The sequence below is a fragment of the Dama dama genome, chromosome 19 (assembly GCF_033118175.1).
Source record: "Dama dama isolate Ldn47 chromosome 19, ASM3311817v1, whole genome shotgun sequence".
In the NCBI taxonomy this organism is placed as follows: Eukaryota; Metazoa; Chordata; class Mammalia; order Artiodactyla; family Cervidae; genus Dama; species Dama dama.
The window spans coordinates 13684133-13711058 of record NC_083699.1 but is presented as its reverse complement, the minus strand read 5'-3'; the positions used below and the strand labels follow the sequence as shown (position 1 = coordinate 13711058).

The 26926-nt window shown below is 42.8% G+C and overlaps 1 protein-coding gene across 1 annotated transcript in view; it reads right to left on the bottom strand.

Moving 5' to 3' along the window:
* Positions 1 to 26926, bottom strand: part of SCHIP1 (schwannomin interacting protein 1) — a 187207-nt gene that overhangs the window by 157020 nt on the left and 3261 nt on the right. The gene's annotated exons all lie outside the window — the stretch shown is intronic.

The following is a 26926-nucleotide window of genomic DNA, read 5'->3' as shown; positions in this document are numbered from 1 at the left end:
TGCTTAATTTTACTACAGATTGGGGAAAGCCAGTTTCCTTGAACTTCCAGATCTGGGCCTGTTACTAATTATTCCCTGTGAATTCTAGTCTGGACCAAGCCACTGCCCTGGCTTGGCACCCTCCAGACAGAGAAAAGGGGGAATGCTTGGAATTCTTTAGTAGGGAGTGGCTGCCACCCTGACATTTCTTCTAAGTCCTAAATGGGAGAGACCCTTTGTTTAAGTGATTTCTGTGAAATGAGACTCTTTTCCTCTCTTAGGTAGGCTTGAGCCAGGGAAGATAAGCTAATCTTTTCACGTGTCTGGAAGCAGCTATCTTATTTATGAATAACAGGAAAGGGGCCTTCTGATCTGTCCCGTTTACAGGTCTTCTGTAAAATAGGATGACGGAATATAACTTAAAATGTCTTTTATGGTAACATCTGTAAACAGCCTGCCTCCTGCTCCAAATATGGTTTGATTTTGAGGTTGCTGCGGAGCCCTGGGTTGTGGGCTGCCCCCCTGTGGAACAGAGGAGGCCCTGTGAGTGTCCAGAGATAGGAGTAGAACACATTGTGTGCTGGAAACTAGGGAGCTACTTTTCAAGTCACCATGTGAAGGTCAGAAAAAGCTCGTGCTCTGTGGCGGGACACCGGTAGACAGACAAATGTTTATCAACTGGGGCGATACGGGAGAGTTGTGGTCTCCGTCCAATTTTCAAGCATCAGGACCTCCTCAGCCAGCCCCCCAGACTCCCTCCTGGGTTCAGGCTCAGCCCCCTGCTGCCCAGATGGTCTGTGTTCAGGGAATGCAAAATGATGCCTTAGCAAAACATTTGGCAAGGTAGATCCCTGCCAAAAATGCACGGCATTTCAAAGCCAAATAGAAACATCTTTGAATTATCTGTCCTTTTAAAGTATTTTCTGACCAGATATTCTGGATCAGATGGGAAAGTACCATCCCGTTTTTTTTTCTCTTTTCTATTCATATAAGGTGCCTGGCTCGCCCAGTTTGCATTCTGTTTCCAGCTTTCCATCTCCTGCCAAGAACCGTCCCACTTTGGAACATGAAACCCTGCCAACTGCTAGGCCCGGCAAGTCTACAGATATGTCCAATGGGACGAAGAAATGATTTGCAAAATGATGGAAAGGCCCTGTCTTCCTGTTTACAGGAACAGTTCCTCAAGTCAGGGGCTTGGGGCTTACAGACTTAGATTTGTCCCCTGCAGCCTCTGTAAATTAGATGTCAGACATGTGGGTCAGGTGGGTGTCATCCCAGACCAGCGCTTTCAGCCCCATCAATCCTCAGGGTTTTGTCCCTCTCAGTGCCCTGCTCCCACCCTAGTCTAGACCACTGTGTCCTGAAATTACTAAACAGTGTCCCTACTAACTCTGCCCATTCTGTGCAAGCAGCCAGAGTGCTTTCCTAAAATGCAAATCTGAGGGATTTTCCTGGTGGCCCAGTGGTTATGAATCTGCCTTCCAATGCAAGGGACTCAAGTTTGATCCCTGGTCAGGGGAACTAAGATCATACGTGCCATGGGGAAACTAAGCCCACGGCCACAATGAAGATGCCACCACCACCTCCACCCCCACCCTCCCATTCCATGCAGATCTGAGCAGTTCTCTCCTGGCTTCATTAACCAGGGCTCCTTACGGCCCTTAAAGGAACTGCTTTCTGTCCAACCTCCTCCAACTTCCTTTGGTTAATTTCTACTCATCCTTTAAGTCTCAGCTTCAATGTCACTTCTTCCTGGAAGGTTTCTCTGATTCTGTGTACCCATCGGAAGGGGATCATATGACTTTGCCATGTTCCCATGACACTTCACTTATCACATAAGCTATACCCAAGTTGCTGTTTAATTGCTGATCATCTTTACTAGACTAAAAAAATCCATTTTAGATCAAGACTCTGGCCATACATACATATAAAAATACTAAAAAGTTTCCTAAAACTCTTGTTTTGTAAAAATCCTATCCTAATCCATTTAAAACAAAATGTGGTCACATTTCACCATTGACTTTACAACCCTCAAATGGATCAGAGTTTGGGTGTGAAAAAAAGACTCTAAATTCCATAAAGGGAGGGGCTATTTCTATCTTGTTCCTGGTAATTGGAATGGAATAGGAACTTGATTGATGTATGCTGCTGGAATTATTAATAATTACATTTAATCCTCAAAAACCATTAAAAAAAAAAATACAACACCTAGTATCTCCATCTATAGGTAAGGAAGCTGAAGATAGTTAGGTTAAGCAACTAATGTCAAAAGCTAGAAAGCTGGGTGGCAGAGCCAGGAATTGATTCCAGGTAGCTGGGCTTCAGAATCCTTGCCCTTAGTCACAGAGCCAAGAGCTCAGCATCCGTTGGTCCAGATGCATATAGATGAATTGACTAAGCCAAACTGATTCCTTGCAGCCACCTCAGTGAATTCTCTTCTCCTGACCTGCCAGAGGCGCCTTGCGCAGTGTTTATGTCTGTACAGAGGACAAGGCAGCTGGCAAGAGCAGCTGTTCCCCTCTGCACATACGTGCTCCAGTCAACGTCCTCAATTGTCAACAAGTTCAGCAGTAATCAGCAAGTCGGGGCACTTCATTGTCTAAAAGGAAGAGTCTAGACATCTCAGAAAATGAGTTTCACATTATTATGAACTCCTTTAAGAAAGCAGCCACCCTGAGATTGAGGTCTTCATTCTGACATGGATAGGAAACTGGAATATTACTGAAAGGGTTTGGATGAGATCACCTTCCTTAGAGATCAGTGCTATTTATAGGGTTTTAATCTGTAAAGGCAACATTTGTGAAAAGACACAACTGAAATATTTAAATCATAAGGAGTAAGAATAGGTGGGGAAAAGATTTATTTGCAAAATTTCCAAACTAATTCTGAAGTTATTAGCCCTAATGCTGAACCTTCTCTAAGTTGTGGCATTTAGAGTAATAAAGATATGGCTGGCAAAGGGGTTTGTATTTTATCTTTATTACACGAATTACATGCAAGTCACATGCAGTACACAGATGCTCTCCTGTTTCATCACCTGAGTGTGACTATATGGGAATATTTAACAGCACTGTGGGGCAGAGTGTCCTGGGTATAGAACATCTGGGCTTTCTTTCCTACAGTGTCTCTAACCACCTTTGTGACCTCAGCTTCCTCATGAAGGAGCTGGACTGCCTGCTTCCAGTGTTAAGCAAATAGTAAGAATTAACTGACTGATTAAGTGAATGCACTAAAAGGCTTCTTCTAGCTTAAGGACATTTTAGAAATGTCTCTGCATCCTTTTACCACTTTCCTTCTTGAGAGATACAAAGTTGGTTCCTCCAGCAGTTCAAAACCAAGGTCTATCTCCCTTAGGTAGGTTGAATACATGGTGTGTCTCTTTTATTTCTGTAGGGCAAATGAATTAATTGATTTAACTTATTAGTCTATATGTGAAGCTATTTTGGAGATGGTTCCTATACACACCTAACATAATTTTTTTCTTCCATTTATAGAGCTATGCTTTAATGAAAAAAACACAACTTTAAAAAAAATTATCTGAAATATTTTGATTCTCTAGCAAACCATGAGATTGCATTTATTTCCTGTGCTTTCTTCAGTAAAAATGAAATAGCAAAATCTAGGCAAAACTCAGCCCTTAAAAGATAGCTCCAATGACCTATTTTCTAAACCTGAAACCAGGACACTTGGCTTGACAAATACTACAGCACTTACAGAAACTAGGTGAACGTGTGTTTGAGATGAAGATTACCCAGAAAAATCTGCAGGCATTGGCGAAGAAAGCAAGTCTAACTGTGGCAAAGTGACAGCATCTTTATCAGAGAAAACTGACGTAGAATGTGTCAGTCAGGACCTCAGCATATGGCCACACAGACTGTGCCCTGAACAGTGCCAGGAGGATTGTGAACCCCACCTCAGGTGCCTTCCAGGCGGGGCCATTTGGTTCCCTTCACATAGATGACAATGTAAATGATGCCCTCTGGAGTTGTTCAGTACACAACAGTACACATAAGCTCTGTTGGGAGTTCCACTGGTAGGAAATTCCTTCTCTGTTGACACGATTAGAAGAGGAAGGTTGCTATTCTTTTCCTAATCAAGTCATATCACAGACTGGATGACACGAAAACAAAATTCAACTCGGCGAAACCCTCCAGTCTTCCTTTCCCCAGACATTTTCTGTCATCAGGTTCTACTTTCCAAAAGTTCCTAGCACTTCTTGAAAATGCAAGTCTGTCAGCAACTCTGAATTTCTTTTTTGAACTTTATTGAAGGGTATGCGTACATGCTAAGTTGCTTCAGTCACGTCCAATTCTTTGTGGGCTTTATAGACTGCAGCTCGCTAGGCTCCTCCGTCCATGGGATTCTCCAGGCAAGAATACTGGAGTGGGTTGCCATGCCCTCCTCTAGAGGATCTTCCTGACCCAGGATAGAACCCACGTCTCTAAGTCTCCTGCCACCTGGGAAGTCCATTGAAGAGTATACATTACACAAAAGGATGTTTAGGAAAAGCTGGGAAATTTTGTAGACACACTGCCTGAGCTGAGGGAAGCATTACAAGTGATGGGCACTGAAGCCCACTTACCCATCATCTGATACAGAATGAAGTGCTCAGAAAGTGTATACCTTAGGCTTCCCTGATGGCTCAGTGGTAAAGAATCTGCCTGCCAAAGCAAAAGACATGGGTTCAATTCCTGGTCTGGGAAGATCCTACATGCGCAGAGCAAGGAAGCCCGTGTGCCACAAATATTGAGCCTATGCTCTGGAGCCCGGGAACCTCAACTACTGAGCCCATGTGCTGCGACTACTGAAGCCTGCACACCCTAGAGCCCGTGCTCTGCAACAAGAGAAGCCACCACAATGAGAAGCCCGCCTACCGAAACTAGAGAGTAGCCCCCAATCGCTGCAACTAGAGAAATCCCCCACATGGCAATAAAGACTCAGCACAGACTCAGCACTTCCATATATATGTGTGTGTATATATACGGAAGTGAAAACTTCCGGCCACTTCTTGACATAACATTGGAAGCATTCTAAAATTCGAAAGTGGCTGTTGGCATTGTCAGAGTAATGTGAGCAAGAGGAATGCATTGGAAAGTGAAGAGGGAGGTGGTGAGCTGGGACAGGAGAGAACTCCTCCAAGAGACTTGACTCTGCCTCTGCCTCTGCCCAACTCTACATTTAGGGGCAAGGTGGTCCCTGCAGCTCTTTGGGCCACTGGCCTCATCATGAAAGGAGACTTGAACGAAATCATCAGATGCCTCCAAGGGTCAGGCAAATGAGTACGGCTGGCAGCAGGGGCAACAGGAAGTCACAGGCTGAGCCACTGAATCACTGAGCAGCACAGAGCCATCTGAATTAAAATTCAGGACAAAAAGCAGGTTTATCCTCAGCTTGGGCTTCCCTGGTAGCTCAGTGGGTAAGGAATCTGCCTGCAATGCAGGAGACCTGGGTTCGATCCCTGGGTTGGGAAGATCCCCTGGAGGAAGGCATGGCAACCCACTCCAGTATGCTTGCTTGAAGAATCCCCATGGACAGAGGAGCCTGGCCAGTAGCAGTCCATGGGGTCATAAAGAGTCGGACATGACTGAGCGACTAAGCAGAGCATACATCCTCGGTTTATCCCTGGATCACCACTTGGACCTCTCCTCTGAGACCTACATCCCGAGAATTCTAAGTCCACGTGAAATGAGTTAAAGAGGCCATACATCTTAGCTCGTACAGGACAGTCCTGGTTTATACCTGCTGTCTTTGCATAATTATTAATGGCACCCTCCCTTACTCTCAATAGTGCCCCAGTTTCCATGATAAATTACATGATCATCCCAGTTAAGGGGGAATCATCAATGACTAAACGTAAACTTCATGGAGCAGTATTTTCCAGATCTGTCCAGACCTTCAAATGAAGTTAAGCAGGTTGGCTGGCACTGTTTTATAGGTTATTAGTCTAAATAAATTTCCAAAATAGTGCAACAAAAATGGTTCAGTAAAAGCATTACGACATGAATTTTAAAATCACAGAAAATATGTGAGAGGCTACCAATTTGTGAAAAGTGTTCAACTTCTCTAGTAATCAAAGAAAGGCAATTTAAATCATAATGAGGTAAAATTTTGCCTGTAAAAATATTTAGAAATTATTTAGAATGACAGTGTCAGTGTCAGGATGGGTGTGATAGAAGGAACACTCATATATGGTTAGTGGCGTTATAAACTGGCTGACATATTATATAATAATATCTTTTAAATGTCTTTACAATATTTATACTCCATGATCTGTTAATCAACAAATGTTCATTGAGCACCTATTACATGCCAGGCACTGAGAGATATAGACGTAAAAGAAATAATTACTAATTGCCCTAAAATGGAATTTCACTGTAGCAGAGAAAAAGAAATTACAGAGGGGGAAAAAATGTAACAATTTGGATTACAGTTTGTAATAAGTGCCCCCAAAGTCAATGGCCATGACACCAAGAGCACATGGACATAGTGTGTGTATTGGGGGAGGGTCAGGAAACAGGGTGGTCAGCTGAAGAGGGAGAGAAGAATCTAACAGGCAGAGGGGGCATCTTGGACAAGATTTTGAGGCTGGAAGAAGCTCACCACAATTGAGTAACTGAAAGGCAACTACTGGGTTGGACCAGGAGAGTTCAGAGGAAGTGGCAAGATGAAGTGGAAAGGGGAGGCAAGGTTGCCATGAAGATCTTCATCCCAACAGCTACTTAGGGGTTGTACAAACAGACTTTTTTGACACTTTCTCCATGGTGAAGCATTGCATGGGGACAGGATCGAGCAGGACAAGAGTGGATGCAGAGAGACCCATTAGGAAACAAATACAGCAGTCCAGGAAAGAGATGGATGTGGCTTAGGTGAGAGTTGGGGAGATAGGGTGAAATAGAAATAACTGAACATTTATTTCCATGATAGAATCAACTGGATCTGGTGACTGAATAGATGGAGGTAGTCAGGGAGAGAGAGATGTCACTGACAGTTTCCAGGTTTTTATCACAGGGAATTTAGTGCAAAGGTGATGTCTCTTTACTGAAGTGGGAAGTTAGGAGGAGGGAGTTTGGGCAGGGGAGCAGAAAGAAGGAAAATATTGACTCCTTTTTGGATATTTTCTGTTTGAGTTGGTATAAGACATACAAATGGAGATCACAAGAAGGTATTTGGATGTGTAGATCTGGAACTTAGAAGAATGATCTGGGGTGATGTAAATATGGGAGTTGCAGCATATAGATGTGAAAGTTTGGTATATGTGACATTGGAGACAAACAGAGAGAGTGAGAAGGGACAAGTCTCTAGCCCTGAGGAACTCCATCATTTATAGGTCTATGGTAACAAGAACGTGTTTATAAGGAAGATAAGGAAGGGAATGGGAGGGGAGACAATAGTTACTCTTTGAAAAATGTAGCCTAAGGACACAGAAATGAGGATCTGGATTTACACATAAAGATGCTCATTGTGGCATATACAATAGTGAAAAATTAGCTTCAACCTAAATGTCAAAAAATTGGAAGATGTTTAAATAAATTGTGACATATTCATTCTGTGGAATAAATGCAGTCAAGTAAGATGCTTCTGAAAATTATAACATTAAATGAATAAAGAAGGGTATACTATTATACACACAATGTGATCCACATTTTAAAAAATTAAATGGATATATACCTAGAAAAAGATGTAGCCAAATGTTAACGGTGGTTAACTTTGGAAGGCAGAATTGCAGGTGGTTTTTTAACATTTGCATCTATTTGTATTTTTCAATTTCTTTACAATCATCACGGAATAGGTTGTAACATTTTTTCAAACTAGAAAACAAATTATGCATATTTATTTTATTCAAACTGAATGACTCTAAATTTGTTAAAGAATGCCATTAAAATGATTGTTCCAATGAGGTAGAATTTATTTATATAAATTCTGTGATGAATCTTCATATAAAATAAATAATTTTATAGTTTCATAAATTGCTTATTTAATAAATAATAAGCAAATAAAAATAAATTTAGCTAATTAATAAATAATAAGTAAATAAACTCCAGGAGATAGTGAGGGACGGGAGGCCTGGGGTGCTGCAATCCGTGGAGTTGTAAAGAGTCGTACACGACTTAGTGACTGAACAACAAAAAATTGGCTTATTAATATAAAATTTTTGAATATAAGATGTTCTTTCAAAATACAGATTGAATCAGCACACATCTGAAACAAAAGTCTGAGACCATAATGAATGGAAGCAGGGGCTGGCAAACTCTTACAGTAGATGGCTAAGTAGTAAATGTTTTTGACTGTGAATCATACAGTCATACTGAATGTTACTTATTTTTTTTTTTCCTAAGCAACCCTCTAAAAATGTAAAAACTCCTAGCTTTCCGGCCATGCAAAACCAGGTTGTAGGCTTGATCTGGCCCACACACCATAGTTTAATGACCTCTGGAGTAAAGGATGAATACGTTAAGAACAGCACATAACGGACTTCTCAGGTGGTCCAGTGGTTAGGAATTGCCTGCTAATGTACAGGACACAGGTTTGATTCCTGGTCCTGGAGGATTCCACATGCCAAGGACAACTGGGCCTGAACGTTACAATTACTGAGCCCATCACCTAGAGCCCAGTGTTCTGCAGCAAGAGAAACCACCGCGATGAGACACCTTGAGGCAACAAAACACAACCAGCGCAAGCAAAAATAAATAAATTTTAAAAATTTAAACAAAACGAAACATTAAAAAAAGAACAACACATAACTACTTTCTCATTAAAAACTGACATAATATTGGGATTGAATGTTCAATTATTAAAATCCTAGAACCAGTTGGGATCTATTTTCTACAGGAAGCGGAATAAACAGAAAAGATCCAAGTATGTCTGATGTGTGTGTGCTCAGTCGTGTCTGACTCTTTGCAACCCCGTGGACTGTCCGTGGGATTCTCCAGGCAAGGATAAGGGAGTGGGTTGCCATTTCCTTCTCCAGGGGATCTTTCCCACCCAGGGATTGAACCTACATCTCTTGCGTCTCCTGTGTTGGCAGGCAGATTCTTTACCACTGGAGTCACCTGGAGCAAACTTTAAAAAGGAAAGTCTTTATCTTTTTTAATGGAAAACTGAACCTATACAAATACATCAAGAAGTTGGTAGTTTTACCTAGAAAGTAAAAGCTAAAGAAAAATTTCTTATAAAATGAATCTTTTCATCATTCTGTAATCTTAATTTTTGGTGCCACGAGGGGAGTGTTGCTGTTATATCCAGGAATCTCTTCATTTGTTCAAATCATAAACCTGGGAGCAATCCTTGTCCCTCCCATCTGGGCTTCACCTCCAGTCACCAAATGATGGCGCTATCCTGGTAGATCAGCTGGTAAAGAATCCACCTGCAATGCAGGAGACCCCGGGTTGATTCCTGGATCCCCGGTTGATTCCTAGAATCTGCAACATATTCATTCTCAGGTTATATTATTTGAGCTTCTCTAGTGGCTCAGCTGGTAAAGAATCTGCCTGCAATGCAGGAGACGTGTGTTCAATCCCTGGGTTGGGAACATCCCCTGGAGGAGGGCAGGGCAACCCACTCCAGTATTCTTGCCTGGAGAATCCCCATGGACAGAGGAGCCTGGCGGGCTGCAGTCCATGGGGTCACAAAGAATCAAACATAACTGAGCGACTAAGCATAGCACACAGAGTGCTGTTCATGCTCCAAGCAGATCCGTGATCCTGGCCCCCACCCCCACCCCTCAGCTGCTGTGAATATTGGCTTATGAAGGCTCACAGCTATCCTCTGTGGTGCAATTTATCCCTCTGCCTTCTTCAGGCCAGGGATAGACCATCTGATCCACATGCTACTTGGCATTTCTCCTGCCCCATCCTGCTCCTCTCATTTTCTTATAGGCTTATCCCTTAATAAACCACCTGACGCAAAGAACTGACTCATTGGAAAAGACCCTGATGCTGGGAAAGATGGAAGGCAGAAAGCGAAGGGGACGACAGAGGATGAGATGGTTGGATGGCATCACTGACACGATGGACATGAGTTTGAGCAAGCTCCGGGAGTTGGTGATGGACAGGGAGGCCTGGCGTTCTGCAGTCCATGGGGTCTCAAAGAGTCGGACACGACTGAGCAACCGAACTGAACTGAGCTGAAATCACCTGCATGCAAATCCCTGTCTCAGACTCTGTTTCTAGGGAACCTGACCTAAGACGTCAAGATCCCATGATTCTGCTTCTTAATATATTTGGCTTTCTGACCACTACATCTGTTTGGAGAAAGGAGACAGGAGTGGGTTATTCTTATAATTTTATTCTAATCCAGGAATAAATTTCAAAATTTACTGTATGACATCAATAACTTTTATGAATACCAGGAAACAGTTCTTATAAAATGTGCAGTAATGATCCGATATACAAAAATACCCATAAGGACAGACAAAGAGCGTGGGAGAGATTTAGCTTTCGATTGATATTACTAAATAGAATTACTGCTCATATTATTTGTACTAGTGAGTGGAAACAGCTGTATCTCCAATATTATCAATTTTGCTAATTGTTATTGATTATATTTTAAAAACTGTACTAATAACCAATAGCCTATAAATAATCTTTTATTATAAGGCTTTTCCACTTTATTATACTGTAATAGTTTCCTTGGTCCTTAATATGATGTGATTATTTGCTGACTTGGAAGAATACCTTTATTAGAATATGCATATGTGTTCAATTTGTCTTCTCAATTACACCTATATTAAAACCTTCCAAATCAAGTTTGCAAAAACAGACAAGCGATAGAACCTATATGGCTTGTGATCTCCTGCACTATTGCATCTGGTTAATGATGACAATAACCTTTAAGAATAAACACTGAATTAATCGAAGGGTTCTGTGTATGGCTCCCAGGGAAATGTGCACTGCAACCCAAGGGCTGGATCCAGAGCAAGGTGAGAGCTGGAAGCATGAGGAACACAAATCCCCTGCAACATCCAGGGAGATGGTATATGAAAGCACAGAGTTTCACCAATAGAAACTTAACCATTTTTCACTCTTCCCTCTAAAGTGATTTCACTTTTCTTATTCTGGAAGAAGGAAATCAGCTGCTTCTCTACTTTCTCAATGAAATACATTTTGCTTCAAATTATTCATAGTTACTCTCAACTGACAGATCTATTATGAAAAACAAAGTCGACCATTCTTTGGTTTGATAATCACTGAAACTGAGTGTTTAGTGCTCAGGTAGCCATTAGCTCAGTTGGTAAAGAATCTGCCTGCAATGCAGGAGACACTGGTTCGATTCCTGGGTTGGGAAGATCCCCTGGAGAAGGGATAGGCTATCCACTACAATATTCTTGGGCTTCCCTTGTGGCTCAGCTGGTAAACAATCCGCCTGCAATGCGGGAGACCTGGTTCCATCCCTGGGTTGGGAAGATCCCTGGAGAAGGGAAAGGCTACCCACTCCAGTATTCTGACTTGGAGAATCCCATGTATAGTCCATGGGGTCACAAAGAGTCAGCAACAACTGAGTGACTTTCACTTTCACTTTTCAGCCATTATCAGTGGGTAAATTGCTCATCAACAGAGACTCAAATGCTCTTTTCCCCTCCTCACTTATTTCTTGGGTTCAAAAGAAAACAAGAGAAACCTCTGAGTATGCTGTTATTTAAATAGAGGCAAGTCCAGATTGCTCCTGGGATTCCCTGGGATTCCCATATGGTAAAGAATCTACCTGCAATGCAGGAGACCCAGGTTCAATCCCTGGGTTGGGAAGATCCCTTGGAGAAGGGAATGGCTACTCACGCCAGTATACTTGCCTGGAGAATTCCATAGACAGAGGAGCCTGGTAGGCTACAGTCCGTGTGGTTGCAAAGAGTCAGACACAACTGAGAAACTAACACACACAGACACACACACACACACACACACACACACACACACACCAGGTTATTCCAATGCCTATAATGAGTCCTGGGAATTTATTTTCACTCTCATCAAATAACTTCAATGAATGATAGTCACATTCCTCAACCTGAGCATCTCAGACTCCTGAGTATGGGCTCAGATTCCTCTCCCACTCTCAGTGGAAGAGTCAGGCTCTCCCTCATGTGGATCTGGCCACGGAGCTAGGACTAGAGGGTGGCTGGTTGGTCTCAGCTGGCAGGGGTGGACAAGTGACAGAATCTGGGTCTAGACTCTCGTTGAAGGCAGAGCACTTGGCTACCACCTCCAGGATTCTGCCATACTATACACCACCTCTGGCTTCCCCAGTGATTCAGCAGGTAAAGAATCCTCCTGCAATGCAGGAGACGCAAGAGATGAAGGTTCAATCCCTGGGTTGGGAAAATCCCCTGAAAGAGGGAATGGCAACCTGCTCCAGTATTCTTGCCTGAAAAATCCCACGGACAGAGGAGCCTGGCAGGCTATAGTCCATGGAGTTGCAAAGAATAAAACAAGACAGAATGCACACATACCACCTCTACTCCTACTTATACAATATTTTATGCTGAATCAATTGTTCAATTATATTCATTCAAAGGAGAAACTTTATATTGCTATGATAAATGGAGTATAAGTATTATGTGCTGAAATAGAAGTATACATATACGACATTTTATCAACTTGAAAATAATTTTAACATCTCTGAAATTGAGATGTATCTTAGAATTAATGGCATCTTACTATTATAATTGGAAACATCATATTTTAGTAGCACGTAAGATAATGATGTGTTTTACTTATCAGTGATAGATTTGATGAAATATAGTAAATTCTATAAAAACAATGTTATTGAACTTTTAAAAATGAAAAGTAAAAGTGACAAATGAAAAACAGAATAAATCAAACTGACTTATAAACTGTATGGCAGGGGATTTCCCTGGTGGTCCAGTGGCTAAAACTCTGCACTTCCAATGCAGGGGGCCTGGAGTTCCATCCATGGTCGGAGAACTAGATCCCACATGCCACAATGAAGAGTTTGCATGCCACAACTAAAGATCCCTGCATGCCACGATGAAAACTGAAGATCTCATGTGCTACAACTAAAACCCAGCACAGCTAAAAAATAAACAAATAAAATGTATGGTTGAATATAAGTTTCTTGTTGATTATAAAGGAACTTTTGGCAAAATAACTAGAACTTTAGGATTTCAGACAAAGATAGAGATCCACATCAATGAGACAAACCTGTTAGTTTCTATATTAACCCACTAAAATGTGAACTTGCATTAGGACATGGCTATGTGCATGCTTGCGTGCTAAGTTGCTTCAGTAGTGTCTGCCTCTTTGTAACCCTGTGGACTGTAGCCTTCCAGGTTTCTCCGTCCATGGGATTCTCCAGGCAAGAACACTGGAGTGGGTTGCCATGCTCTTCTCCAGGGGATCTTCCCAACTCAAGGATTGAACCTGTGTCTCTTACGTCTTTTGCATTGGCAGGTGGATTCTTTATCACTAGCACCACCTGGGAAGACCAAGGATGTGGTTCAGACAGCTTAAAAATATTCAACTATTTTATCGGTTATATTTAGGTGTACATATACATACCCAGCAACTTTAGGAAGTGATATTTCAACATATCACTTAATAAAGCACAGAGGTACCTGTAAAATTCAGTATGTGGGAGTTCTTCCCTCTTGGTGTGAGTCATGGTTGTCTATGCTTCTAATGGGCACGGCCGAGGGTTCCATTATTGAGGGCTTGGAACACTTATGATTATGCCTGAGCACTGCACCCCTGATTTATGAGGTCTAGGTAAGCTTGATTCCCATGACAGTGCTACATTTGTCTCATCCTAAGCAATATTCTCCGTGAAATTACAGGTTATATGCACTCATTCCCTTCTGCCAAATATATATGAATGTAAATGCAAGACTGTCAAAAGACATTTGTCTGAGTATCATCTAAAAATTACTGTGTATCACACTTTGGGCAACACTCATCTTGACGGAACACCAAGTAGGAAGGACTCAGCAGAGACAGGGACAGTTGGGTCACAGCCAGAACCAGATGGGTCAGGTAGGGTGAAGGAGGCAATTAGGAGGCAGAAAGCCTGCAGGAGGTGTCCAGGACCTAGCCCTCTGGAGAAGGCCCTTGAGTAGGGAGGTGCTACCTCCAGGAGACAACAGCATTCATTTTTCCATTTCTCTGTTTATGCATTGAAATATCTACCATGTGCCAGGCACTGTGCTGGGTTCTGGAAAGAAAGAGTTGAAAGAGGTCAAACAGCTCACAGCGTAGAAAGGAAATGAACAGCAATAATTACAGTTGGGTTTCAAAGTATTAGGGTGGGTGTAGACAAAGAGTACGATGGAAAAAAGTATTGGAACGGGGCATTTAACTCAATGTGGACCGCCCAGGGATGTCTTCCAGAAGGAGTGATGCTTGAATTGAGTCTTGAGGTATAAGTGAAATTTGCTGAAATCCTCCAGACGCCAAATGACAGAAGGATACCCCCATCTCAGGGAACAGCGTGGTCAAAGTTTAGCAGATTGCTAAGAAAGCATGATCTGTCATCCACAAATGAGAGAAGTTAATATAAGCGGAAAAGGGAAAGTGAATATCAGAGGATGGTAGAGAAAGAGGCTGGAAATGGTAGGAAATCACAAGCTGGAGGTGAAGGATACTGAAATTGAACTTGAACTTGGAGTTCACACAGAGATCTGAAGGATTTTAAGCCAGAAATGGCTGGATTATATGTGCGTGTTATGTGTTGACTGATGCTGAGGAAAAGTAAATTCTGTATTAAAACATAACCTGAAGGCCTCAGCCAGAGTGCTAGACAGTCATCACGCAGAGATCTGTGTCATGTAAAAAACTGAAGTATGATCAGGACATAGGACTGTGGGCTGCTGAAAGGGTGTGAGGGCGCAGATGATTAGCACTGCGGAGGAAGTGAGGTGCTGAAGGAGCCCCACACAGGCAGGAGGAGATCTCCCAGGTGAGAGGAGAGTTCGTGAGGAAAGGAAGATCAGGAGCCAGTGCTAAATTCCACACTGAACCTCGAAGACTGGCTGAACCTCCAGGAGACGACAGTGACAGGGAAGGCTGGAGAATGTGGGAGGCGTTCCCTCTCTGTATATCCTAAGATCACCCATTGTATCAACTTTTATTTATACATGTATATTTTATTTATATATTCCTGTTTTTAAAAAAGTTTTTATTGTGGAAACACTTCAAACGTTTACATAATTGAATAACACAAGGAACCCCATGTATCCATCACCTGACTCTAGCAATTATCAGCCCACAGTAATCTTATTTCCTCTATAATCCTTCCACTGGATTATTTTCAAGCAAATCCCAGACATCATACCTTTTTAAAACAATGATCTGTATCCTTAACCCAAACCTGTGTCAGAATCATAGTATATGATGAACTTTGTGCTGTGGGCTAATTAAAAAATGCTGAAAATTCACAAATACAGAAGCAAAGTCTACTCTCTAGTAAAGAGAAATTAATAATAAGACAATATGAACATGATGATCAGTTATTTAGAGAAAGGGGTAAAACAGAATAATTTAGAAATAATGCTAATCTAGTAAGCAAAGTTACTAGTAAAATCCTACAACCTGAATTAAACTAATGAGGTTAAATATATGAGCAGAAAACAGAAGAAAACTGATGTGAAAATGTGTAAACTAAAGCATCAAAGAAATAAGCTATTAAACTGGAAAAGCAGAAAGACCTGGGCTGATGGTGGGATAGGGACACAGATTAAGCGTAAGTTGGAATCCAGCCTAGCTCATTTAAAAGAGATCCCAATTAATTCCTTCATGCCATAATTACTGAGCGCCTGCCTCGTGCACCACACTGTCATATCTCTGGAATGTTACCGGCCTTAATAAACCATCTTCGCTGCTTAGAGGAGGTTAACAAGTGACCCAAGGGCAAGCAGCTGCGTGTACCTGATTCTGCCTGAACCTCATCCAGATTCTTTATTAAACACCTGGCTTCTTGAGAAATAGAGGCAACTGGAAGGGGTTCAAAGGAGTGGAAGAGAAAATAATTAGAGGAAGAGGTTGGTTTTAACGGATCAAAGGATCCAAATGCTGGGAACTTGGCTCAGCTGGGGGCTCAGGGAAAAAATGAGCTATCTGAGGCATGTAAAGATTGAAGCTATGTAAGAAATATTGAGGTGGTGCAGAGGGCATCATGGAGAGACTTGGACAGAGGAACAGAGGGACAGGCAGCGGCCAGGGGCAGGATGAGGCACTCAGGAGGCCCAGGACTACAGACAGCACATTCTGACATCAAGTGGGACTCTGTCCAATGGTTAGAGTGTGGGCACTATTTCTAACCTTTCACCTTTGGGAAAGAAAGTGTTCTGAATCACTCCTACCCCGATGAGCAGCATGGGAAGGGAGAGGAAAAAGTATTTTCTCTCAAATGTAATTCATGGATAAATTCTAATGCTTCTCACTCCCATGATGGTTTTTCCAGTCAGCAAAAGTCTTACCAGGGAAGGCAGAGAGAGAGAGTATTAGTTCTCTGTTTAATATTTTACCTTTTCACTCAAGGTCTTAGTGACCTTATTTTGGCAACTTTTTTGGTTCTTGATCAGTTTCTTTCATTCAGACTCTCAGTCTTTATTTTTGTGGCAGGAATTAATTTTTTTTATTTTAAACTACATCATAAATACAAATCAGGGTCTACAAGCATTTATGTAGAGTTTAAAGAATAATGAAATGAACACCAGTATTTCCCATCTCTCCAATTAAAGTCAGCTCCTTCCAGTACCTTTGAGGCGCTCTGGGTATCACATCTTGATCACGTTTCTCCCTCTGTCTCTCCTTTCTATTCCTCAACATTATCCTAAAAGTTAGTTTAACCCCTTCCTTAACATTTTACAATAAGGTATGATCCAGAGTTTAGTAAACTATTCCAAGGTATTGCTGCCTCAGCATCCAATGTTTTGGCTAAGAGGCCTGTGTGTGGCGGGGTGGGGGTGGGGCGGTGGGATTAAACTGATGCCAGCCTCGCATGTCATCAAGCACGTGCCCTGAACAACAGCCTGCAGAGTCACAGCAAATGTGCACTCCTGATATAACTCCCCAGCAGCCGGTGATACACAGTCTTTCACCTCCCAGGGCCTTCTTTTTGTGCACCCAAAGTGAAAGTGAAGTTGCTCAGTTGTGTCCAACTCTGCAACCCCATGAACTGTAGCCTATGAGGTTCCTCCATCCATGGAATTTTCCAGGCAAGAATACTGGAGTGGGTTGCTGTTTCCTTCTCTAGGGCATCTTCCTGACACAGGGATTGAACCTGGGTCTCCAGCATTACCAAAACCCCGTTCCTTTTGCTTCCAAATAAGGCTTATTACTGTCATCATATTTCTGGTTGTATCATGGTCTCATGGTGGGCTCTTCCCCACTCTCAGACAGCACTACTGAAGGCCAAACGGACTCAATTCTTTCCACAGAGGACAGAAAAACTAAAAATATAATTGAGTTCATGACATTGGCTACTCAAGTTGCTTAGACAAGTAGATGGATGAACCTTAAGTAGCGCATTACTACACTGAAGTTGGAGATGTACTTTATTCTTCCCTGTGGACAGTATTCTGGAAGAAACCCTCATTCAGTACCCCTCAGAAATGCCTTTGGCGATTCCACATTTCCAGGGGCAGGGACTTCCCGCCCCAGCCCTGCAGAAGCATCCGTTAGGCAGCAGGACTGGTGCAAGGAAGTGGCACAATGAACTGCATTTCCCTTTTCCTTTTGACCCCTTTCCTGAGGCTGGAATCACGCGTGCGTGGTCCTCCCTGATTACACTAAAGCTCATCAAACAGTTGGCCACTGCCCAAAAGTTTTGCCTCTGCACCGAATCTCAGTCCCCTCACGTCCAAACTCATGGAACTGGACTAACAGGGGTTTGTCAGGCTCTGGACCACGTCTGCTGGCAGCCCCAACCCCCTTCCTTCCTCCTAGCACCAATCAGCAAGGTTTTACCATTTTTTAGTGACTTGGCTAAACAGGCCAGGGGGTTCATCCTATATGACCTTTCCTATGTTCTTTAGCAATTCTAATTGAGGCCAGGGTGATTATGAATTTTAAATAAGTGAAAGGATCAAAGCTGATGAAGACAAGATGCAGGCAGTTTTAAACTTTCTGATTGGTTTTTCTTTTTTTTTTTTCCCCGCCTCCCTAAGAGCAGCTTAAAGAGGCATGAAGTCATGAAGTAAGCGATCTGGAAACTTCTACTCAGCAATTTTATACTAGGTTTTTACAAATATAAGACGTTCCATTAAGGCTAGGTAACACTCTAGTATTTCTAAAATCCTGTGAAATTGGTGTATCTCAGTGGAGACATAGGGTATTAGAAACTGTGATATCTGAAAATTATTGCTATAATATCTAAAATTCCCTCTTCTCTCTCTTTTTAATTCCAAGAAGTCCAAGATCTTATGGGCAGAATATATGGCTTTTAGCAAAAGCTGGCTCTTGAGGTTTGAATTGGCTCAGGCTTGTTCTTCTCTGTTTTCAGACCCTCTCTAGTCATTCATTCAACAACAAACATTTATAAAACATCTAGTAAGTAAGTGTCAGGTACAGTGCTAAACTCTGGAATTTCTAAGAAAAATCCTGACATTGGTATCTCCTTTTGAGTGTGGGGGGTTTGAAGAGCTAATAGAGGAAGAGATACAAATAAAGAAATAAAGAAAAGAAGTAGCGTTCTAGGTGTGCCAACGGGAGCATTCTCAGGAGCCCATGGGGGCAGCCTGGGGACAGTTATTGATTCAGGGAGAGAGAGAAGTAGGAATCGGGTGAGGTGGATGGTTTGTTTTGCAAGAGGCTTTCGGGTAGCCTCTGTAGCTGGAGCCTGCGGTGTGGTGTTTCACCTGTCTGCTTCCAGTCCCAAGTGTTTCTTTGGTGATACCTCTTTCTGCTCTGAGGACGCAAGATTCTGGTGGGAAGACCCACCACCTGACTTTCATACCCAGTGGAACCATTCACTGGTACGAGATGGCCTGAAGCCAGCTGCCTTTCTCTTCTGCTCCTCCAGCCCTTCAGCTCCCCCCAGCTATTCGAGAAGTGTGTGCGTCTGCAGGTGAGCTAACGGGTTCCTGTGTTGTGCTTTATGGATCTCTGTGTTTGCAGGGACATTGTGGGGGCGGGGCAGTGTGGGAGCACGTGCCATGAGGGGACAGGAAGGAGAGATGGCCATGAGGTGAAAAAAGAAGATAGCAGCGAGGGGAATTCTCTAGAATTTTGGAAGCTGAATTGCCTCTGTTGGGGAGTAGCTGATGCACCTGAAAACTATTTGCAAGACTTTACTGCCCGAGTAAAATTAGTACTGAACTGCCTGGAATCTTGTGATGTTCACTTAATGTTCCTCTCCTGGCAGAAAAAAACGTGAACTTGGTTATTCATGTGATTAGGCATCAGTTGTGTAAAATGATGTATGTAGGCTAATTCCTATTGACCCTTCAGAGAGAGAAATCACATATTGTTATTCAAGAAGCACATGTAATTTTATTTCTTTTTACAAGCCCAAATCAAACAGATTACTTCCCTGAGCTATGAACAACTTGAAATGCACATAGATCTTTTCGGTTAAAGAGCAAGAGGATAAGGACCTGCATTTGAAAGAGCGAAGTCTGTAGTGCCACAAAGATTCTGTTAAATGGCTACAGAGGAAACCAGCAGATTCCAAAACTGTAAAATCTTTAAAGGAGAAATAAAAGATATCAGGGTTTCCCTGGTGGCTCAGTGGATAAGAATCTGCCTGTCGATGCCAGAGACGTGGGTTCCATCCCTGATCCGGGAAGATCCCACATGCTGTGGAGCAACTAAGCCTGTGGGCCAGGATTGAGCTTGTGCTCTAGAGCCCAGGAGCCGGAACTGCTGAAGCCCATGCGCCCTGGAGGCTGTGCGCCACAACAAGAGAAGCCACTGCCACGAGAAGCCTGTGGACAGCAACTAGAGAGTAGCCCCTCCTCACCACAACTAGAGAAAAGTCTGCGCAGCAACAAAGACTAGCACAGTTAAGTTCCGTTGCTCAGTCGTGTCTGACTTTTTGCCACCCCATGGACTGCAGAACGCCAGGCTTCCCTGTCCCTCCCTGTCCATCACCGTCTCCCGGAGCTTGCTCAAACTCCTGTCCATCGTGTCAGCGATGCCATCCAACCATCTCATCCTCTGTCGTCCCCTTCTCCTCCCACCTTCAATCTTTCCCAGTATCAGGGTCTTTTCTAAGGAGTCAGTTCTTTGCATCAGGTGGCCAAAGTATTGGCGTTTCAGCTTCAGCATCAGTCCTTCCAATGAATATTCAGGACTGATCTCCTTCAGGATTGACTGGTTTGATCTCCTTGCAGTCCGACGGACTCTCAAGAGTCTTCTCCAACACCACAGTTCAAGAGCGTCAACTCTTCAGTGCTCAGCTTTCTTTATAGTCCAGCTCTCACATCCATACATGACCACTGGAAAAACCATAGCTTTGACTAGACTGACCTTTGTTGGCAAAGAATGTCTCTGCTTTTTAATATGCTTAAGTATGCTTAAAGACTGAGCACAGCCATAAATAAATAAATAAATTTTAAAAAGATAACATGGGGGTGTCATGGGGAATAACATTTTATATTTACTTACTTAAGCAGTCTTCTTGAAGGTAGAAATATTGACTTAGCTAAAATGTTCGTTTGGCTTTTTCTATAACATATTATTGAAAAACCTGAATGAATCTTTTGGTCAACTCAATACTTCTCAAAACCATTACTGTGACTCCCCTGCCCAGGCCACCATTGTATTGCCTCTATTCTGGATTACTGAAATAGCTGCCTGTTGAATCTACCTGCTTCACCTCTGACCTTCACAGTTCACTCGCCTGTCAACCAAAATTATTTTTTAAAGATCATCTTTTAAACCTTACAGTTCTCCACGAGCTTGTCACTGCACACAGGATAAAATTCAAGCTTCTTACCCCAGAGACTCCTCAGGCTTTCTCAACAGAGACAGTATGTGGAGGACAGGAAGAGCAGGACAAGTCTTCTTGGGTGCGTCCATTCACAGCAGTGCAAGTTTAGCATCCCTGGTCCTGCCCACAAAAGCCAACAGTGCTCTGTCCTCAACTCTGTATTTTGCATCCAAATCACCAGCTGCACATCCTCAAACACCATCTAGGCAGGGGAAGGAGGGTGGCATCACCCCCAGCTGAAAATCCCCACTAGGCTACATGATCTGGCGCCTGCCTACCTCCAGCCTCAGGATCTCTGCATGGGCTCTTTTCTCTGCCTGGACTGTTCCACTCCCAGACTACCCATGTTTGGCTCCTTTTCCACATTCAAGTCTTATCTTAGATGCCACCTCCTCAGAAATATCATGCCTAGGTCACCTCTTCTAAGCAATACACACACACACACAGTCACTCTCACTATGTATACTTACCACGACACACAATTTTCTTCTTTGTTTACTTGTTTATTGTCTGTCTCCCCTCTCTAGAATGTAAGTTCCATGAGAACAGTCTGTTTTGTTTGCTGCTATACCCCTAGAGCCTGGGGATAAATTTTTATAAATATTTGTTGGTTGAATAATAGATGCCATAAGGTTATTTTTCATTTAACCACATACATAATACATATTGGAAAGAAGCAGAAAAGCACTATCAAACTCATTTTTTAGATAAAGTACCAAGACACTAAAAATAACAAATCTCACACTGAATATTAGTGATGGAGGGAGGAACAAAACAAGAAATGCCACTGCCTCCTTATTAAGTCACAGTGGATTATTCAGGATGTGGTGATCTATTAGACAGGTCACAACGAAACACATATAACATAGAGTCGTTGGTGTTGTTTAGTCATTTAGTCATGTCGGACTCTTCTGTGACCCCTTGACTGTAGCCCACCTAGCTCCTCTGTCCATGGGATTTCCCAGGGGAGAATACTAGCGTGAGTTGCCATTTCCTTCTCCAGGGGATCTTCCCAACCCAGGGATGGAACCTTTGTCTCCTGCATTGGCAGGCAGATTCTTAATCACTGATCCACTAAGGAAGCCCCTATAACATACAGAGACATACGTAATGAATAAATTCTCTTGTTTCCACCACTTTGAGGCTAAATGTCCATTGTGGCTACTACCATATGTATATTGACTGGATTTCATTTTACTTTACAAGCTACCATACCTTTTCAAACCTAGCCTCAAAAATTTAGATTCACCCTTTGGAGAAGGAGATGAAAAAGGAAGTGTTTTATTGTTTTCTGGGAAACAAGTCTGAATACCCATCTCTCATCTGATTCTAGTAGCTGAAAAAACTGATCCACGAACAGGGCATCACCTGGGGCGTAGCAAACACGTGGCTATGGGTTCTGTCTCCACTCCTGCCTCACAGCAGGTACAGCTCACCACTCTTACTACCTCCTCTTGCTGAGCACTCATTCCATCTGGGACTCTCAACCCAGGGCTTCTGGCAGCAACTAGCACTGAACCAGAGTTGACACACATGTTAAACATCTATTTGCCAGCCCTGGAATACTGGAAAGAGTAAATCTTTCCAGATCAATCTGAGTGTGAATACCACATTTGCTCTCTGTCACGTGTGAGACGTTGGTTACTCACTCTTTTTCGGTTGGCCTCATAATACCAAACTTGTAGGGTTGTTGGGGAAAATTACAAATAATGGCAGTAGAGTGTTAATCACCATGCTTGTTACAATTAGAATTTGCTAAATAGTAGCGTAGAACTGTGGTGAGGAGAAGGCTTTGTTTAACCCCCAAGAACAGAGAGGAGATACTATCTTGGAAGGCAGAAGGTGGTGCAGCTTACTGGAAATAGTAGATTGAGACAGAGTGTTGGACTAGATGAGTGGTTCCTAAACAAATGGTACATAGGCCCCAGCTCAGATCTACAGGTCGGAAACTCGGGATGGATCCCGGCATTAACAAGCCTTGCTGATGCATGCTCGCTCTAGTTTGGGAAGCACTGCAATAGGGAGACAGAAGGCAGAGGATGAATAGATGTGATCGAGTCAAACAAGAAGCATGTGTGCTCAGCTGGTGGTTAATCAGAGAGGAAACTGGAAGTGCCTCCCCTCAAGGAAGATGTGCCCATGAGCATGCCCCACCCTAGCAGCCGCTTCCCCAGGCAGGATAGCAGTTTGCTATAACCAAGGACGGACTCGGAGCTCACCAAGAGAGAATGGGTTTGCAGTACAAAGCAAAGGAATAGTTTCCCAAATGCGGCCCAGATGCAGGGGGACCAAAGACTGGAAACTGAAAGGCTTCTTCTCTGAGCAGAGGAAGGTGGCCCTTGTTCCTGGTTGTTTCAAGTGCAGCTTTGACTGAAGGCAAGCAGCTGATCTAGACACTTCCTCAGGCTCCCCCAGCTTGGTAATGTCATGACAGAATTGCATCTGACAAGCTCAAGGTGCCTGGGGGCAGCGGGAAGGAGGTGGCATCAAAGATGTGTCAAGAGATCCAACTCCAAGGGGATTTCTCTGCTCCACCTGCTCAACCTAGACCATTGCATCCCCCATTCCAACTCTTTCTGCCAGTATACAGACACAGAAGTACCTCTAGTGGGGTCAAAGTTATAAAATACTTTCAGAGAATGTAATCTATCGGAAGCCCTGTGTGATCCAGCAGATTTTAAACCTGTTTTCCAAAGTTAACCGATCTAGGTTAACACGATGCTGCATCCTAGATGCAGCACGATCTAGGATGGCCTCAGCACTGACTTCTCTTTGGTTCCAATAATCTGAAACCTTAATTTTTATTTAACATTCAATTTACACATTCTTGGACACTACTCATACTTGCATATTGGTCTAAAGGGTATAAACAAGGTCTATGGCCAGTGGCAACAATACACAGAAGAACTATACAAAAGAGATCTTCATGACCCAGATAACCACGATGGTGTGATCACTCACCTAGAGCCAGACATCCTGGAATGTGAAGTCAAGTGGGCCTTAGGAAGCATCACTATGAACAAAGCTACTGGAGGTGATGGGATTCCAGTTGAGCTATTTCAAATCCTGAAAGATGATGCTGTGAAAGTGCTGCACTCAATGTGCCAGCAAGTTTGGAAAACTCAGCAGTGGCCACAGGACTGGAAAAGGTCAGTTTTCGTTCCAATCCCAAAGAAAGGCAATGCCAAGGAATGCTCAAACTACCGCAATTGCACTCATCTCACACGCTAGCAAAGCAATACTCAAAATTCCCCAAGCTAGGCTTCTAGTACGTGAATCATGAACTTCCAGATGTTCAAGCTGGATTTAGAAGAGGCAGAGGAACCAGAGATCAAATTGCCAACATCTGTTGGATCATTGAAAAAGCAAAAGAATTCCAGGAAAACATCTACTTTTGCTTTATTGACTATGCCAAAGCCTTTGTGTGAATCACAGCAAACTGTGGAAAATTCTGAAAGAGATGAGAATACCAGACCACCTGACTGCCTCCTGAGAAATCTGTATGCAGGTCAGGAAGCAACAGTTAGAACTGGGCATGGAACAGCAGACTGGTTCCAAATAGGGAAAGGAGTACGTCAAGGCTGTATATTGTCACCCTGCTTATTTAACTTATATGCAGAGTACATCATGCAAAATGCCGAGCTGGATAAGCACAAGCTGGAATCAAGATTGCTGGGAGAAATATCAATAACCTCAGATATGCAAATAACATCACCCTTATGGCAGAACGCAAAGAAGAATGAAAGAGCCTCTTGATGAAAGTGAAAGAGGAGAGTGAAAAAGCTGGCTTAAAACTCAACATTTAGAAAACTAAGATCATGGCATCTGGTCCCATCACTTATGGCAAATAGATAGGGAAACAACGGAAACAGTGAGAGACTATTTTTTGGGGCTCTAAAATCACTGCAGATGGTGACTGCAGCCATGAAATGAAAAGACACTTGCTCCTTGGAAGAAAAGCTATGACCAACCTAGGCAGCATACTAAAAAGCAGAGACATTACTTTGCCAACAAATGTCCATCTAGTCAAAGCTATGGTTTTTCCAGTAGTCATGCATGTATGTGAGAGTTGGACTATAAAGAAAGCTGAGCGCCGAAGAACTTATGCTTTTGAACTGTGGTGTTGGAGAAGACTCTTGAGAATTCCTTGGACTGCAAGGAGATCCAACCAGTCCATCCTAAAGGAAATCAGTCCTGAATATTCATTGGAAGGACTGATGTTGAAGCTGAAACACCAATACCTTGGCCACCCGATGCAAAGAACTGACTCATTTGAAAAGACCGTAATGCTGGAAAAGATTGAAGGTGGGAGGAGAAGGGGATGACAGAGGATGAGATGGTTGGATGGCATCACCGACTCAATGGACATGAGTTTGAATAAGCTCCGGGAGTTGGTGATGGACAGGGAAACCTGGCGTGCTGCAGTCCATGGGGTTGCAAAGAGTTGGACACGGAACTGAACTGATGGCCAATGTCTTATTATTAAAGAACAAGAACCTTATTAGAAAACGTTAGGCATTCAGATCCAACATAATTATTGAGTATCTGCACTTCCAAATTTCCTGTTCTTCCCACAACCATGTGTATGAGTATTGCTGTCATTCCCATGAGGCAGACCAGGGACCTGAGGCTCAGATACATAAAGGAACTAGCCCAGAGTCTCACAGCTACTTTAAGTGGCCAAGGGTAGATCCTCAAAACCAGTATCCTGACAGAGGCGGTGTTAATCCACCACTAGAAGACTGGCTACAGGGGTGACCTACCCTTATGTGAATTAAAAATGACAGCTGTCAATTCCCAGCCAATGCATGTGCTGTGGTTTGTGTTTCCAATGGAATGTTTCTGCTGCTGCTGCTATTTATCACCACCTTTCTAAGCTGGTGGAAGGAATGTTTTCAGTTTAACATTGTGTCCTACACACAGCCCCATTGCAGGTATGGTAACCCTGATCTTAAAACAGACTGCAGTGAATGACTAAAACTCTGAGAGTGGCACTAACTATGTTCTTAAACACAGCAGTGGGAATGTGTTAGGAGATTTTACTGAAAGTTAGTAATTGGTTATTACTGAACCACTTATAAGATGTGGCTTCTAATAACAACAACAACAAAAACCATTAAAAATGCTGTTTAAACTTGCTTTTGGATAGACCACCTTTATTGAGATTCTAAGGTGGTTGCCATTGTTCTTCACACACATGGACTATCTGTGTGTGCATGTGTGGTTAAGTCGTTTCAGTCATGTTCAACTGTTTGCAACCCTATGGACTGTAGCCTGGCAGGCTCCTCTGCCCATGGGATTCTCCAGGCAAGAATACTGAAGTGCACTGCCATGCCCTCCTCTAGGGGATCTTCCCGACCCAGGGATCAAACCCATGTCTCTTATGCCGCCTGCGTTGGCAGGCAGGTTCTTTACCACTAGCGCCACTTGGGAAGCCCATGGACTATCTTTATACCATAGGGAAACAACCAAATATTCATATCTCTGAACACAAAATAGGTGGAAGTGAGTTTGACTTAAGAAAAACTTCTGAGCAATGAGCCTGGTTAATAATTAGGAGTGGATTTTCTAGGGACTTGGGCATCCTTTCTTGAAGGAGGGTGGGGAGAAGGGGGTGAAGTAACAGGGATTCTAAAGTTGTGCTACAGAGCTGGTTTCTGCTCTCAAAACTCATTTCCTCCTCTGCAAGGAACAATATAGTTTCCTAAGTCATAGAGAAAATAATGAAAAATAATATTTATGGAGACTCTACAGGATTCCAAGATTCCTCTAATTTATTTATGATCTGTGATTTTGTTTTTAATTATCTGAAGCCTTAGGATCACATAATTTATAAATTTTTGTTGATTGTATATCTCTTCTAACGTTTCTAACAAGTTGGCCAAAGCACCATTGCCAATCACATATGGTAATTCTGCAGTTATATGTGTTTTGGAATAGCAGTTAAAAAGACAATCCTGAATTATAACTTGAGTTTGACTTAGTAAAGAATTCAAAAGCAAAGTTTGCCGTTATAGCTTGTGATGCTAAATTTTAAAAGCATGTGACCTTGTGTGTGTACTAAGTC